Source organism: Cololabis saira, chromosome 13, assembly GCF_033807715.1.
Source record: "Cololabis saira isolate AMF1-May2022 chromosome 13, fColSai1.1, whole genome shotgun sequence".
NCBI lineage: Eukaryota > Metazoa > Chordata > Actinopteri > Beloniformes > Belonidae > Cololabis > Cololabis saira.
In genome coordinates, this window is record NC_084599.1 from 46,906,332 (window position 1) to 46,924,407 (window position 18,076).

At 48.0% G+C, this 18,076-nt stretch overlaps 1 non-coding gene across 1 annotated transcript; it reads right to left on the reverse strand.

The window, feature by feature from the left end:
* Nucleotides 1-8,175: 8,175 nt before the first annotated feature.
* Nucleotides 8,176-8,247, reverse strand: trnad-guc (transfer RNA aspartic acid (anticodon GUC)). The gene has a single exon. It is a non-coding gene; the product is annotated as a tRNA-Asp (tRNA).
* Nucleotides 8,248-18,076: the final 9,829 nt, after the last annotated feature.

Consider the following 18,076-nt stretch of genomic DNA (forward strand, 5'->3'; position numbering starts at 1 on the left):
ACATTTTAAAGTGAAAGGAGAATGACTGGCTCTTGGTCAGTTGTGGAACTGCAACAAAAATTCATTTCTGCATGAGACCCAATGCGAGAAAGAGATGGTCGGCCTTCCTGTCCTGTCCACCAAGAAGGACTGCAGTGGTTTTCCAAGTCCAAATAATGTTATTGCAAAGTCATACATGTTTCCGCCCAGTTTCGACCAGGGGACCTTTCACGTGTGAGGCGAACGTGATAACCACTACACTACGGAAACTGACATGCTTTGAAAATGGCGGGTATAATCCCCAAAAATCCTGTAAAAAATATCTGCTACAATTCTTGACAGCAAGATGGATACCTGCAGGTCAAGTCAAAGTCCAGAGTGTTAACCATGACGCCATGGAATCCCCTTCTGCTGTTATTATGGTTCCCTGGCAAGTGTCACTCTACGTAATGTGCTATAACGTGAGCTCAGACAATGGGAGATACAGTTCTGATCCTACCTGGAATAAAGTTAAATTAATTCTTATCATCCTGCATTTTCATCCGTCTCTCAGTGCTGGACCACTGATCAACCATCACTAGCTCCAGAACAAGGACTGGAACAGATCAGTAGTGAGGAAGAAGAGGAGAGCGACCAAAGAACCAGAGTTTTAAAGAGATTTACCACCACCGATGTAGACACAACATCTGCTCTGTCCCTCTAAAACCTTGTTTGGATATCTCAGTCAACTTCTGCTGCAGGTTGACTTTCATATCCCAGTGATGCTCTATGCTGTCCTAAAAAATTCCTCTTTTTACTTGACAGAAATATTTTCAGTCTTCAGAACTTCTTCAATGACATTTTCTATGTGTCTATAATCCTACCTCAATCAGAGTTTCCTCTGATCCAGCTGCAGCATTGAGAAGCTTTTTTGGCAGGCAGACAGCAACTCTAGAGTCTAATTTCTTAATGAGCATTGTTTACTTGAATTAATTATGTAGGTATCCTCGTACTAAACAAGAAGTCTCCCCGTTGGGGAATCGAACCCCGGTCTTCTGCGTGACAGGCAGAGATACTGTCCACTATACTAACGAGGATAGCGATTTTATCATTTTCTTTGCAGAAGCTGACTGAAGGTCCTAACAGAAAACCTGAAAACACAACATGAGTGAAAAGCAATATGAGCCTGACCATCTGACAGAGTGCTGTCCATGGTACCAGTAGCGTCTGGGTGTTTAGGGTACCAAGGCCATGGTCCTCCAGCTCCACGGGCTGGATCTTTCACTCCGGTGGACGGTCGGGGGGGGGGCTTAAGAGTGGGTCCCCGGGTTCGGACGGTGAGCCGGGTCTTTGGGTGGCTCCAGGTGAGCCGGGATGGAGGTGGTGTCTTGGGGCTGAAGCCATGAGGCTAAGTGGTTCCGGGTTGGCTGTGGTGAGTTTTTCTCCAGGACGAGGGGAGACGCGGCGCGGCTTTCAGCCGTCTCAGTGCGATGGGAACGCGGATGTAAGCCCCTCTATTCTCCGCTGGCTCTCCGCCGTCTCAGCGGGGTGGGAACGTGGATGAAGCCGCGCGATTCTCGGCTGGTTCCTCAGATATAGCCAATAAAAATGTTTTATACTTTCCTACAAACCTATTTCATTGTGTTCCAAATGCTCTGAAACGTGCTCTCGACAACTTTCTGGAAGAACCTTTTCGGAAGTGGAAATAAGTACTTTTTTTCCAGTCACGGTCCGCCAAACTCCCATGTCTGTTTTGAAATACGAGTCCGAGACCACCACGAGAGAGTTTATATTATTCTGGAAGGTAGAACGGCGTCGTTCGGCCCGAGTTTTGACCACTAAATCGCTCGGGTCGGGACTTCCAGCCGAGGACCGGTGATCGACGAAAAAGTGTCCGACAACGGTCCTTCTTTCTCGGACTCGGTCGGGTGGAAGTCCCGGTCCATGGCCCGGTTCTCATGAATTTTAGAGGACCTCCAGCGGGGTCTCTGGGACTCCAAAGACGCTCATCCACGGTTGTTTCACCTCTCCAGCTCCTTCCAGGGCTGAGAAACCAGCCATCAACCTGTGTCAGGCACTTAATATGTTTATTTTCTTCCTGCAAAGTTGTACATTTTAAAGTGTAGGTGAAAGGAGAATGACTGGCTCTTGGTCAGTTGTGGAACTGCAACAAAAATCCATTTCTGCATGAGACCCAATGCGAGAAAGAGATGGTCGGCCTTCCTGTCCTGTCCACCAAGAAGGACTGCAGTGGTTTCCCAAGTCCAAATAATGTTACTGCAAAGTCATACATGTTTCCGCCCAGTTTCGACCAGGGGACCTTTCGCATGTGAGGCGAACGTGATAACCACTACACTACGGAAACTGACATGCTTTGAAAATGGCGGGTATAATCCCCAAAAATCGTGTAAAAAATATCTGCTACAATTCTTGACAGTAAGATGGATACCTGCAGGTCAAGTCAAAGTCCAGAGTGTTAACCATGACACCATGGAATCCCCTTCTGCTGTTATTATGGTTCCCTGGCAAGTGTCACTCTACGTAATGTGCTATAACGTGAGCTCAGACAATGGGAGATACAGTTCTGATCCTACCTGGAATAAAGTTAAATTAATTCTTATCATCCTGCATTTTCATCCGTCTCTCAGTGCTGGACCACTGATCAACCATCACTAGCTCCAGAACAAGGACTGGAACAGATCAGTAGTGAGGAAGAAGAGGAGAGCGACCAAAGAACCAGAGTTTTAAAGAGATTTACCACCACCGATGTAGACACAACATCTGCTCTGTCCCTCTAAAACCTTGTTTGGATATCTCAGTCAACTTCTGCTGCAGGTTGACTTTCATATCCCAGTGATGCTCTATGCTGTCCTAAATAATTCCTCTTTTTACTTGACAGAAATATTTTCAGTCTTCAGAACATCTTCAATGACATTTTCTGTGTGTCTATAATCCTACCTCAATCAGAGTTCTATTTCGTCCCTACTGACCGCCAGGCGGTGCTGTAAGCACTGGATATCTCCCCCTCGCGCATGCGCATGTCGAGTACAATACCAACAATGTCACGTCACCCGTGACCCCTGCATGACCCCCGGAAGGGTATATCTTCCGGCGTCAGCATGGGATCTTCTCCTTATTCTTCTCGCGTCGCGCTGAAGTACAGGACGGAAATAGAAGGCTGGTTGAAAGCTTCTTCCTTTCCTCCCTAAAACCGCCGGCCCCCGTGCAGCTTCGTGCCGTAAGGTAGGCGTAACGATCTCTGTCGTCCTCCGAGAGGCTGTGGCCGCGCGGTATTTATTGGTATTTATTGGTGTTCGTTGCGGCGGCGGCGGCGTCTCCCCGCCCCGCCCCCCTGGCCCAGCTGACAGAAGGTAAGCTGTTGGCTGCGCCCGACACCTGAACATTCTGTGCAGTTATTTTTTCTGCTGAAAAAAAAAAAAAAAAAGAAGACAGAAAGGGATTATTTTTTTCTTTGAAAAAAAAAAGAACACCTTTTTTTGTCCTTCTTACAGCCGTGGTGAAGGCCACGCCCTCTCCCACCGGCACATTTGTGGTGACGGCAGCGTTTTGCTCCCTCTCCCACTTTATTAATGTGACAACATTGTTTTCTTCCTTGCAATTATTTTTTCTTAAAAAAAAAAAAAAAAAAAAAAAAAAAAAAGGAAAAGAAAAAGGAGAGGATTGTCCTCTTCCTTTTGAGTAAAGACGCCTTTTTTTGCCTTTTCTCATAGCCGTGGTGACGGCAGCGTGGCCCTCCCCTCTCCCACCTGCACATCGGTGGTGACGGCAGCGTGCTCGCTGTGGTGACGGCAGCGTTTCCGCTCCCCTCTCCCACTGACACATCTGTGCTGACGGTAGCGTGGCCCTCCCCTCTCCCGCCTGCATATTGGTGGTGACGGCAGCGTGCTCGCTGTGGTGACGGCAGCGTTTCCGCTCCCCTCTCCCACTGACACCTACGTGGTGACGCAGCGTGTCCGCTCCTCTCTCCTGCCAGCACATCCGTGGCGACGGCAGCGTGTCCGCTCCCTCTCCCACCGGTCGCTGTGATGGAGCGTTCATGCTCAGGGTGCATGGCCGCCCTGGATCCTGCGGTTGACCAGGACCTCTGCGTGTCATGCCTGGGCCCTGAGCAGCCGGGGCCGTCGGCCAGCCTCCCCTCATCCCAGCCGCAGTCTTCTCTGAAGCGATCGGCAAAGAGAGTGGTGGGGGCCCCCAAACGACGGCGGATGACGAGCCAGCTCTCCTCGAAGGTAGATCGCTTGGCTGCCGACATGGAGCAGATGAAGGCGCTCCTCCTCAATCTGCAACCTGGTACTGGCCAGGTGGAACCTGCCATGCCAGAGTTTGCTCTGGGGTTGCCACCGCCGCTGCCGGAGGACGCCATCTCCATTGCAGCCTCGGCGAGCCACTTCAACGTGCCATCAGGGGACCCGGCCTCACAGCGCCTGGGGTTCTCCTCGCACTCATCTGCCCAGAGCTCTCGGGAGGGGACGGCTTGTTCCTCCGTGGAGAGCGTGATCCGCACTGCCCTGGCACACTTGCAGCTGGATGCACCGCGTGCGGAGGTGGCCTCTAGCGCCTTCCACAGGCGCAATCCTTCTCCGGTGGAATTCACCATTCCGCCGTCGTCGGATTTTTTGAGGGAGCTGCACTCATGCTGGAGAGATGTCACAGCCCTCTCCAGGCTGACAGCTGATGACCGCGCTCTGACGGCGATGGAGGACGCGGCAGTGGCTGGTCTCCACCACATGCCCCCCATCGAGCCCTCCATTGCAGCGCTGATAGTGGCTCCTGATGAGGCTCTGAAGCCAGATCCCAAGTGCCCCTCTACCCAGTGTAGGGTTACTGATGGGCATATTTGTAAGGCTTATGACACAGCGGCGCGCATCGGCCGGCTGGGGAACACCCTTTCTCATCTGCTACTGGCTCTCTCCACCTCCCTGCAGGGTGCACAGGTGGACGGTTCCACACGGGACTTGTGTGATGTGTCCCTACAGGCTTTTGCCTCCCAGACGAGGGAGCTGGGGCGGCTGATGTCCACCCTGGTGCACACGCGCCGTCATGTCTGGCTGGCGCAGTCACCCCTGACAGAGACTGCTCGCAGGGCTCTTCGTCAGGCACCGGCAGAACCGGGGGAGCTGTTTGGGGCAACTGCCCTGGAAGCTCTGGACCGCACCGCCCTGGCCGATGAGACCAGGCAGCGACTGGTGCACCTTCACAGGAGGGCGCCCGCTTCCAGTACACCGAGGGGTCCTTCGTCCGCCCCTGGACGTCGCCCCCAACCACCTGCCCACGGGAGCCAGCGCAGCTCCCAATGGCCCGTTGGACAGCCTGCCGGGGGCTTTCGCCCCCCTGTGCGCGGACCGCCCCGGCAGAGTCTGGGTGTTGACCTCGACCATCGTCCCCCCGGCATGTCCAGAGGCCGGGGGAGACGACGCTAGGGCCACGGGGCCGGTCGTCGGCTGCTTTTCCCGGCAGCAGCTCAGTTACTGGGCTGCCTGCTCATCGGGGCCCGGATGGTTTCCACCCTAGCCCAGGGGTACGTATTGCAGTTCCGACACCGGCCTCCTACCTCCAGCCGGGTTGAGATGACCATCGTCAGAGACCCGGCAAACATTCTGGCCCATCATAGCACCATCATGCCGGTGGACCCCCCGCCGCGGCCTGGGGGTTCTACTTGAGCTACTTTCTCGTCAGCAAGAGAGACGACGGACGTCGTCCCATCTTGGCCCTGAGGGACCTCGACGAATACGTGAAGGTCCTGCCCTTCCGGAGGCTTGACCACAGCAGATGCTCTGCGTTGGTCAGGAGGAAGTGGTTTGCAACTGTGGACCTACAGGGCGCTTGTTTCACGTGCCGGTCGCGGCACGTCACCGGTGGTTCCGGGGGTTCGCCTACCGGGGCCACCGTTGTCGGTTCAGGGTGCTCCTGTGCGGACCCTCCCTGTCACCGAGGATTTTTTCACCAGGTGCGTGGTGGCAACCCTTGCCCCTCTTATACCTTTGGGCCTGCTGTCGCTACGCCCCCTGCAATGTGCAGCCCTCGCCTGGATGGCAAGACGCACAGGCGCAGGCTGGTCAGGGTTTCGCAGGTGTGTGTCAATACCCTTGCACCCTGGAAAGACGGGACATTCCGGCTGAGGGGTGTGCCCTTAGATGCTGTCCCCTCCCTGCCGGGAGGCTGTCATCAGTGGTCCTCCCGGGTCCGCACGCGCCGCATCAACGTGCTGGAGCTCTGGGCTCTGCACTTCACACTAACTTTTTTTTTTGCAACTCCTGTGGGGGAGGCACGTGCCGGGTCAGTCAGACAGTGTGTCCACTGTTCCTTGATCGGCCACCAGAGGGGGCCCCGACTCTGCACAGCTGCTGCAGGTGTCCCGGGGCCTCCTAGCGTGGACAGCTCCTCGCCTGCCCGGCCTTCGGGCGATGTTCCTGCCTGGAGACAGGAACCGGGTGACGGACTTCCTCTCCCGGCGCAAGCCGCCTTTGCAGAGGGTCCTCCAGAGGGCTCACGGGCTCCTCTTGGTGGCCCCCTTCCGACCGGGGAAACGTAGTTTCCACTGCTGCGACACGACATGACGCCCCCCAGAGGGACCGTCTTTTCCAGCCGGGGATTCAGGTTTTGCACCCCGACCCCGTCGTTTTTGGCTCTGAGTCTGGCCGCTGCGGCGCCCGACCCATTGTTGTCAAGCTGTCCTGAACCCGTCAGGGCTGGCATCTCGAATGCCCATGTGCCTCCCACCCGCCTCTGGTATGAGTGCGAGTGGGGGAGATTCTCTGCCTGGTGTGCAGACGGGGCAGAGGACCCTGTTCTTTGCCCCGTGGCCACGATCCTGGGGTTCCTTTCGGTCCCTCCTGGATGGTGGCCGTGCTCAGTCCACTTTAAGGGTGCATGTGGCGGTCATTTCATCGCAACATGCCCTGGTTGAGAATGCCACCGTGGGGTGCCACCGGCTGGTTTCTCTTCTCAGGGGGGCTCTGAGGCTACGCCCCCCCACCCCCCCGAGGGGCCCAAAGGCCCCAGTTTTTGGTTCCATTCGATTTTATTTATATAGCGTCTAATACAACAGATGTTGTCTCTAGACGCTTTCCAGAGAACCAGAACATATACGTGAATATAAACCCCCGAGCAGTGTGGGACCTGCCCATGGTGCTAGGTGCCCTCTCTTCTCCACCCTTTTTGGGCCCTTGGCCCGGGTGGGCCTGAAGTGGCTCTCTATGGAGATAGCTTTTCTCCTCGCCATGACATCGGCGAGTCGATGAGTTACATGCCCTGTCAGTCAGCTCAGGGGCTATGTTGTGGCCGAACGTGGCGTTCCTGCCCTAGGTCCTGCAGAGAGTGGGCCGAGCCCTTTGTGCCCCGTACGGGCCCTTGCTGCTTATGCTACCGCGCCTGTGCGACGGTCAGAGCAGCTTGTTCTCTGCCATGGTGGCCCCAACAGGGGGCGTGCTGTTTCTGGACAGCGCCGTCCCACTGGGTGGTGGACACCGTCGAGCGCGCCCACAGGGCCAGTGGCCGCCCCTTACCAGTGGGGGTGAGGTGCCACTCGGCCAGAAGCGTCGCAGCTTCTTGGCTGCCCTGCAGGGAGGACATCTGCACCGCGACTTCGTGGACGTCGCCAGACACGTTCTCCAGGTTTTACCGGATCAATGTCGCCACTCCCCAACCATTGGGCGTGGTTCTACTCCCGGGTCCTTCTGCCCCTGATCAGTGAGGTATGTGACCGGGATTCTATGTGACATTGTTGGTATTCGTCATCCAGTGCTTACAGCACCGCCTGGCGGTCAGTAGGGACGAAATAGAACGAAAGTTACGCCTGTAACTACGGTTCTATGAGTCCCGGATGACCGCCAGGCCTGCCGGGCACTCCGAATCCTCGTGCTCTCGCGAGAAGATTCTAGGAGAAGATCCCATGCTGACGGCGGAAGATATACCCTTCCGGGGGTCATGCAGGGGTCACGGGTGATGTGACATTGTTGGTATTGTACTCGACATGCGCATGCGCGAGGGGGAGATATCCAGTGCTTACAGCACCGCCTGGCGGTCATCCGGGACTCATAGAACCGTAGTTACAGGTGTAACTTTCGTTTCCTCTGATCCAGCTGCAGCATTGAGAAGCTTTTTTGGCAGGCAGACAGCAACTCTAGAGTCTAATTTCTTCATGAGCATTGTTTACTTGAATTAATTATGTAGGTATCCTCGTACTAAACAAGAAGTCTCCCCGTCGGGGAATCGAACCCCGGTCTTCTGCGTGACAGGCAGAGATACTGTCCACTATACTAACGAGGATAGCGATTTTATTATTTTCTTTGCAGAAGCTGACTGAAGGTCCTAACAGAAAACCTGAAACCACAACATGAGTGAAAAGCAATATGAGCCTGAGCATCTGACAGAGTGCTGTCCATGGTACCAGTAGCGTCTGGGTGTTTAGGGTACCAGGGCCATGGTCCTCCAGCTCCACGGGCTGGATATTTCACTCCGGTGGACGGTCGGGGGGGGGCTTAAGAGTGGGTCCCCGGGTTCGGACGGTGAGCCGGGTCTTTGGGTGGCTCCAGGTGAGCTGGAATGGAGGTGGTGTCTTGGGGCTGAAGCCATGAGGCTAAGTGGTTCCGGGCTGGCTGTGGTGAGTTTTTCTCCAGGACGAGGGGAGACGCGGCGCGGCTTTCAGCCGTCTCAGTGCGATGGGAACGCGGATGTAAGCCCCTCTATTCTCCGCTGGCTCTCCGCCGCCTCAGCGGGGTGGGAACGTGGATGAAGCCGCGCGATTCTCGGCTGGTTCCCCAGATATAGCCAATAAAAATGTTTTATACTTTCCTACAAACCTATTTCATTGTGTTCCAAATGCTATGAAACGTGCTCTAAACCACTCTCTGGAAGAACCTTTTCGGACGTGGAAATAAGTACTTTTTTCCGGTCACGGTCCGCCAAACTCCCATGTCTGTTTTGAAATACGATTCCGAGACCACCACGAGAGAGTTTATATTATTCTGGAAGGTAGAACGGCGTCGTTCGGCCCGAGTTTTGACCACTAAATCGCTCGGGTCGGGACTTCCAGCCGAGGACCGGTGATCGACGAAAAAGTGTCCGACAACGGTGCTTCTTTCTCGGACTCGGTCGGGTGGAAGTCCCGGTCCTTGGCCCGGTTCTCATAAATTTTAGAGGACCTCCAGCGGGGTCTCTGGGACTCCAAAGACGCTCATCCACGGTTGTTTCACCTCTCCAGCTCCTTCCAGGGCTGAGAAACCAGCCATCAACCTGTGTCAGGCACTTAATATGTTTATTTTCTTCCTGCAAAGTTGTACATTTTAAAGTGTAGGTGAAAGGAGAATGACTGGCTCTTGGTCAGTTGTGGAACTGCAACAAAAATTCATTTCTGCATGAGACCCAATGCGAGAAAGAGATGGTCGGCCTTCCTGTCCTGTCCACCATAGGACTGCAGTGGTTTTCCAAGTCCAAATAATGTTACTGCAAAGTCATACATGTTTCCGCCCAGTTTCGACCAGGGGACCTTTTGCGTGTGAGGCAAACGTGATAACCACTACACTACGGAAACTGACATGCTTTGAAAATGGCGGGTATAATCCCCAAAAATCCTGTAAAAAATATCTGCTACAATTCTTGACAGCAAGATGGATACCTGCAGGTCAAGTCAAAGTCCAGAGTGTTAACCATGACACCATGGAATCCCCTTCTGCTGTTATTATGGTTCCCTGGCAAGTGTCACTCAACGTAATGTGCTATAACGTGAGCTCAGACAATGGGAGATACAGTTCTGATCCTACCTGGAATAAAGTTAAATTAATTCTTATCATCCTGCATTTTCATCCGTCTCTCAGTGCTGGACCACTGATCAACCATCACTAGCTCCAGAACAAGGACTGCAACAGATCAGTAGTGAGGAAGAAGAGGAGAGCGACCAAAGAACCAGAGTTTTAAAGAGATTTACCACCACCGATGTAGACACAACATCTGCTCTGTCCCTCTAAAACCTTGTTTGGATATCTCAGTCAACTTCTGCTGCAGGTTGACTTTCATATCCCAGTGATGCTCTATGCTGTCCTAAATAATTCCTCTTTTTACTTGACAGAAATATTTTCAGTCTTCAGAACATCTTCAATGACATTTTCTGTGTGTCTATAATCCTACCTCAATCAGAGTTTCCTCTGATCCAGCTGCAGCATTGAGAAGCTTTTTTGGCAGGCAGACAGCAACTGTAGTGTCTAATTTCTTAATGAGCATTGTTTACTTGAATTAATTATGTAGGTATCCTCGTACTAAACAAGAAGTCTCCCCGTCGGAGAATCGAACCCCGGTCTTCTGCGTGACAGGCAGAGATACTGTCCACTATACTAACGAGGATAGCTGTTTTTTTATTTTCTTTGCAGAAGCTGACTGAAGATCCGAACAGAAAACCTGAAACCACAACATGAGTGAAAAGCAATATGAGCCTGAGCATCTGACAGAGTGCTGTCCATGGTACCAGTAGCATCTGGGTGTTTAGGGTACCAGGGCCATGGTCCTCCAGCTCCACGGGTTGGATCTTTCACTCCAGTGGCCGGTCGGGGGGGGGGCTTAAGAGTGGGTCCCTGGGTTCGGACGGTGAGCCGGGTCTTTGGGTGGCTCCAGGTGAGCCGGGATGGAGGTGGTGTCTTGGGGCTGAAGCCATGAGGCTAAGTGGTTCCGGGCTGCTGTGGTGAGTTTTTCTCCAGGACGAGGAGAGACGCGGCGCGGCTTTCAGCCGTCTCAGTGCGATGGGAACGCGGATGTAAGCCCCTCTATTCTCCGCTGGCTCTCCGCCGCCTCAGCGCGGTGGGAACGTGGATGAAGCCGCGCGATTCTCGGCTGGTTCCCCAGATATAGCCAATAAAAAATGTTGGTAACACTTTACAATAAGGGTCCCTTAATTAACGTTAGTTAATGCATTATTAAGCATTAATTAACAGTTTAATAATAGTTAAATAACCATTATTATGTATTACTTAACATTAATTAGCATATTAGTTAATGCATTAATAAACAGTTAGTTAATGCATTATTAAGCATTAATTAACAGTGTAATAATAGTTAAATAACCATTATTATGTATTACTTAACATTAATTAGCATATTAGTTAATGCATTAATAAACAGTTAATTAATGCCTACTGCTCAGAGTTAATTAATACACTAGTAAGCATTAATAAACGTTACATGATGAAATTATCTATCCTTATGTATGCATTACTTAGTATTAAGTAATACATTAGTTAATACATAAGTAAAACGTTAATAATGTCCCTAGTAATCTCTGCTGCTTCTCGAGGACCAACGCCTGCCAACAAAACTATAAGATTACATGATGTAACTGGTAACTCTAACCAGGTGCCTAGCAAAATAGAAGTAGTTGCAGTTCCCCGCCCTCCACTAGTTCACCAGGTGCGGCGTTATAGAGGCGTTAACCAAAATAATCTTGTAAAAATTAAAACCAATGCACATTTGGTACCAATAACAGACCGAAAAATTAGATGCGGACTACTAAATATACGATCGTTAAGCTCCAAGTCTCTGTTAGTAAACGATATAATTACAGAGAGCAGGAGTGATGTTTTCTGCTTAACAGAAACATGGTTACAGGATGAAGAGTATGTTAGTTTGAATGAATCAACTCCGCCCGGCTACTTTAATCATCACATTCCTAGAAACACGGGCCGGGGCGGAGGAGTCGCAGCAATTTATAACTCCAGTCTCCAAACAAAAATTGAACCTAAGTGCAATCATAATACGTTTGAAAGCCTCACGCTTAGTCTGAAATTTCCGAGCTGGAAATCAGAGAAGCCAGTTGTGTTAGTGGTAGTGTATCGGCCCCCTGCTGGCGCTTATCTAGAGTTTTTGTCTGAATTTTCAGATTTCCTTTCTGGATTATTGATCAGTACAGATAAATTCATCATAGTGGGGGATTTTAATATTCATATGGATGTTGAAAGCGATAATCTTAAATTAGCTTTCAATTCTCTTCTAGAATCAATGGGTATCTCACAAAAAGTGGACGGGCCGACGCATTGTTTTGGTCATACTCTCGATCTCGTTCTCACCTACGGTGTTGAAACTGATGGTCTGTTGGTGTCACCTGTAAACTCCCTTTTATCCGACCATTATTTAATAACATTGGAATTGAATGTTGTTGATGTTGAAGTGCAGGGCAGGAGGTATTATTTTAGCAGATGTTTGTCTGATGAAGCTATTGCTAAATTTAAGGAGACCATTGCTCGTCTTGCGACAGTGGAAAATAGTGAAGCCTCTACTGAAGCAATAGAGGCCAGTGACCTGGGTTCTACCTCTGATGTTGATGTTGATTTTCTTGTTAGTAACACTGCTGATCTGTTGCACTCAGCTTTAGATGAAGTTGCTCCTTTGAAAAAGAGGGTTTCTAGCCACAGGAGCTTAACTCCCTGGTACAATTCAGATATTCGCATGTTGAAACAAAGCGTGCGTAAAATAGAAAGGAAGTGGCACTCTTGTAAGTCTGTAGACTCTTATCGTGAATGGAAAGATATTCTAATAGTATATAAAAAAGCCATTCGCAAAGCAAGAACAGCTTATTATTCAACGTTGATAGAGGATAACAAAAGTAACCCACGTTTTCTGTTCAGCACTGTAGCCAGGCTGACAAAGAGTCACAGCTCTGTGGAGCCGTGTATTCCTGCAGCTCTCAGTAGTGAAGACTTTATGAGCTTCTTTAACAGTAAAATCACGAGAATTAGAGAAGAAATCAACCAGCCGGTTGTGGGCGTTTCTTCAGCTTTAGCGACTTCCCTAGGCTCTGACTTGTCTCTAGACTGTTTTGATCCTATAGACCTCCCTGAGCTGACTTCACTCGTTAATAGAGCTAAGTCTACCACATGTATGTCAGACCCCATCCCGACTCGACTATTCAAAAATGTTTTTTCTCTTATTGGTGTGACAATACTGGACCAAATCAACCTATCCCTAAGCTTAGGATATGTACCACAGGTTTTCAAAGTGGCAGTAATTAAACCTTTACTTAAAAAACCTTCCCTTGACCCAGACACCTTAGCTAATTATAGGCCAATTTCTAACCTTCCATTTGTATCTAAAATTCTGGAAAAGGCAGTTTCAAGCCAGTTATGTGACTATTTGTATAGAAATGATCTGTTTGAAGTCTTTCAGTCAGGGTTCAGAATGCATCATAGCACAGAGACAGCACTGGTTCGAGTTACGAATGACCTTCTTATGGCCTCAGATAAGGGATTAGTGTCCATATTGGTTTTACTGGACCTCAGTGCTGCTTTTGACACTATAGATCATGGCATTTTACTGCACAGGTTAGAGCATGTTGTTGGGATTAAAGGGACAGCTCTGCGTTGGTTTAAATCATATCTATCTGACAGGTTCCAGTTTGTTCATGTACATGAGGTTTCTTCAGAACAGTCAAGGGTCTGTTATGGTGTTCCGCAGGGTTCAGTGCTAGGGCCAGTCTTGTTCAGTTTATACATGCAGCCGTTGGGAAGTATAATCCAGAATCACGGCATACACTTTCATTGTTATGCTGATGATACGCAGCTCTACTTGTCTATGAAGCCGGATGAAACAGAACCGTTAGTTAAACTTCAGGCATGTCTTAGGGACATCAAGGACTGGATGTCCAGAAATTTCTTGCTTCTAAATTCAGATAAAACAGAGGTTATCATTCTTGGTCCAGAGCATCTTAGGAAGGGATTAGATGGTGTTGCGATGGCTTCCAGTGCAACTGTGAGAAACCTTGGTGTTGTTTTCGATCAGGATTTGTCGTTTAAACCATATGTTAATCAGGTTTGTAAAATAGCGTTTTTCCATCTCCGTAATATTGCAAAAATTAGGAAAATCCTCTCGCAGAGGGATGCAGAAAAACTAGTTCATGCGTTTGTATCTTCTAGACTAGATTACTGTAATGTGTTGTTAGCAGGATGTCCAAGTAATTTGCTGAATAGGCTCCAGCTGATCCAGAATGCAGCAGCACGAGTACTGACAGGAATTAGCAGGAGAGACCACGTCTCTCCAGTGTTAGCGTCGCTCCATTGGCTACCCGTAAAATTCAGAATCCAATTTAAAATTTTATTACTTGCATATAAAGCCCAAAACGGCTTAGCTCCGCAGTATTTACAAGATTTGATAGTGCCTTATGTTCCTGTCAGAGCTCTCCGCTCCCAGGGTGCAGGTTTACTCGTAGTTCCTAGAGTATCTAAATGTAGATTAGGAGGGTGGGCGTTCTGCTATCAGGCACCATTACTTTGGAACCAACTTCCAATCTGGGTTAAGGAGGCTGACACCACCTCCACCTTTAAAACTAAACTTAAAACCTTTCTGTTTAGTAAAGCTTATAGTTAGTGTTTAGTAAACCTCTAGCTGGTGTTGGTAAATCTCTAGGTAGTGTAAACTCTAGTGTGTTAGAGTCAGTAGTCATAGTTGCAGCTATAGAACAAGACTATAATAGTTAGTCTCAAATATAGCTTGGTGGTAGATATGCTGCTATAGGCTTATGCTGCAGGGGGGCACCGACATGATCCGCTGGGCGGTGCCTCTCACCCTTCTTCTCCTCTCCTTTTCCCTGCCTCTCTTCTCCATTACCATTTTTATTTATTATAAATATCTCATAGCTATCATTTTTGTCCATCGTTCCTGTAGTTTCTTGTGCCGGCCCCCCTTTTTTCTCTTTTGTGTATGTTTGCAGGCCGGAGCCTCAGGAGCTGCGTTCTGGCCTGTGTTCCCGGCCCTCCCCCCCCTCTGGTCATCCCATTGCTTCTTCCACCTGCCTACGTGGATGTCTGCTGTTGCTGCTTCCGCCTGCCTGCACCCCCCCCCCCCCTCTGGTCATCCCGCTACTCCTTCCACATGACTGTTGTATGCTGCTGACGCCCCCCCCTCTGGTCATCCCGCCGCTGCTTCCACATGACTGTTGTGTGCTGCTGACGCCCCCCCCCCCACCTCTGGTCATCCCGCTGCTGCTTCCACCTGCCTGCTGTGTGCTGTCGACGTCCCTGACTCCCCCAGTCTGGCCTTCGGCAGGAGGGTCCCCCCTTATGAGCCTGGTCCTGCTCAAGGTTTCTTCCCTCCTAAAGGGGAGTTTTTCCTTGCCACTGTTTGGCTTAAGGCTTTTCTCCCACTACGGGAGTTTTTACCTGCCATTGTTTATATAATAATTGCTCGGGGGTTTATGTTTATGTTTATGTTCATGTTCTGGATCTCTGGAAAGCGTCTAGAGACAACATCTGTTGTATTAGACGCTATATAAATAAAATTGAATTGAATTGAATTGAATTAATCATTTACTAATGGTGTTTATTTGGAGTGAATAAGCATTAAGTAACAGCTACCTAATACATCTACTAATCATTCACTAATGGAGTACATGTTTACTGGATGGGCATTATTAAGCAACTATTTAGAGTCTTAAGTAATCATTTCCTAATGGTGCTGTGTATGTTATCAGGTAGCTTACCTGACCTTATGAACGGCAACCTGACATAAACCTTAATAACTGTATAGGAGTGGCTCATAACCATTACTTAACCATTAGTAAAGGCTTGCTGGACCCTTATTGTAAAGTGTAACACATTTATCCCTTAGGTAACACATTATTAATGCTTAACTGCCTCATAAGCATTACTTAACCATAATTAACCATTAGTAAAGGCTTGCTGGACCCTTATTGTAAAGTGTAACACATTTATCCCTTAGGTAACACATTATTAATGCTTAACTGCCTCATAAGCATTACTTAACCATTACTTAACCATTAGTAAATACTTTTCTGGACCCTTATTGTAAAGTGTAACACATTTATCCATTAGGTAACACATTATTAATGCTTAACTGCCTCATAAGCATTACTTAACCCTAGTTAACCATTAGTAAATACTTTCTGGACCCTTATTGTAAAGTGTAACACATTTATCCCTTAGGTAACACATTATTAATGCTTAACTGCCTCATAAGCATTACTTAACCATAGTTAACCATTAGTAAATGAAGCAATGACATATAAAGAAGTTTACACTTTTTATTTAAAACAAAATAAAACAGATTTTAACAGATAACATTTGTTATATGTATACAACATATACCATCATATATATATATATATATATATATATATATATATATATATATATATATATATATATATATATATATATATATATATATACATATATATATATATATATATATATATATGTATATATATATATATATATATATATACACATCTGTGATAACAGATACGTAACAACAATTTGCACAGAGGTGATCTTTGAACAAACATTATTTAGTAACATAATACAATAACACAGTATGATGGGCTACCCTCTGTTTATCCTCCTTGCTCCCTTTTGACATGATGAGCTATGAGTGGCACCAGTTCCCTCCTCCCCCTCTTCTCCACCAAGCGAAGCACCGGCTTCCCTGGATGTCTTCGCCCTGGCCGCCTCCGCGTGCTTTGCACCCCCAGCGTCCCGAACACCCACTTCCTCCGCTTCCAGCCCCCAGCCATCCTGCCCCTTCCATACTGTGTTTTGGGGAAAATGACAGAACAAGAAACAAGATTATTAACCTTGTGTCAGATACATGTATAATGTTAGCAGGAATAAAGTTGACAAATCTGATTAGACAAAGTAGAATGCAAGATTTCCATGGAATGGATGATTACTATAGCCAAATTTAAGAGTTTCTATAGGAATGATTCTGTCCCATTCTGTTTTTCATCACTATAAGCATGAACATTATAAATGATGGGCTGCTGTTTCAACTTGGCTTCTGTCGATCGGCAATCCAATCGTTTCACTGCGATTGAGAAGACAATCAACAATGTTTTATTTTCTTGCCGATGTTATAAAACATACACACATGCTGCTACAGCTGTGTAGCGCCACACCCATTGTGCTCTGGCTCAGCTGATCGACGCTCAGACAGCAGTTAGATCTTGCAGTTTTTAACTCTTTTTTATAAACACAAAGTACAGCCAAATACCAGGCTAACAAAATACGGTATAGGTCTCTACATGTGGATGGTGGACCAGAGCATGTGAGGGAAACAGAGCAGGTGAGAATTTTCTTGCTCCTTGCTCACAGACCTGTCCAAAAAAGCAGCGTTGTACACTTAAACCCAAACCTGGCATCGTCAGATTCCAGTATGAGTTCTGTTTCAGGTCTCTTCCCTTCCACAGTTTGAATAATAATTTAATCAATTACATACTTTTCAATAACAAACAGATCCAGCTAGAAAACAAGCTGGTTGTGGGTCAGGTATGGGTGGCCCTGGAGCTAAATTGGAGCGGGATGGAGCAGGAGCGCTGGTACAACTTTTAAAATAAAAATCCGCACCCTGCTCCCTGCTGGAGGCCGCATATTTGCACTTTCCCACCAACTTTTACTGTTGCGCTTGTATTTGGTGCCTTTTGCATCTTCAATTGGTAAATGTCTTTGACATAACATTTAAACTCTTCTTTCTAAACATATTTCTGATAATTGCACATGATTTTGTAATGTTTTACCTCAAAATTCTGATAAAATTTTACATATTGAATCTTTGAATACTAATTATTTTTTCCACATTGGTGATGTGGTTATAACTAGTCTCGTTTCCAAACTCTAATGTTTCAAAATGATTGTCTGGGGAAGTTCCGCCTCAATTTTGTAAAAATAAGCAGGTGTCTGGGGGGAAACGTTTTGTGAGTTTTAAAAAAAACAGTGTTGCAAAACCAACCAACAGTCTTTTAGGGTGGGCCTTTCGTTGCTAACATTGCTGACGTTTCTGGTAAGGTGTGTGCAAAGCAGAGCTAACCAATCATTGGTTGAGGACGAAAGACTAACACAGATTTTCATTTAATTTAATTTACTTGTTCTGCCCATGGAAACATTCAAATTGTACCAAAGGAAATAGCAAACAATTGCATCTTTATCCATGTTCAGAAAGGAGCAGGAAAAAGAAAAACTCTTATTTAACCTGCCTATTTTACTTTTAACTTCCCCAGACATTCAAGTCTTGTCCAGTCTCGACCTGAACGTTGGGCATCACAAGACTAAGTCATAATTAGCAGCCTAATAATTTGTAGCAGTTAATATAAAAAGTTACCTTTCTTTTA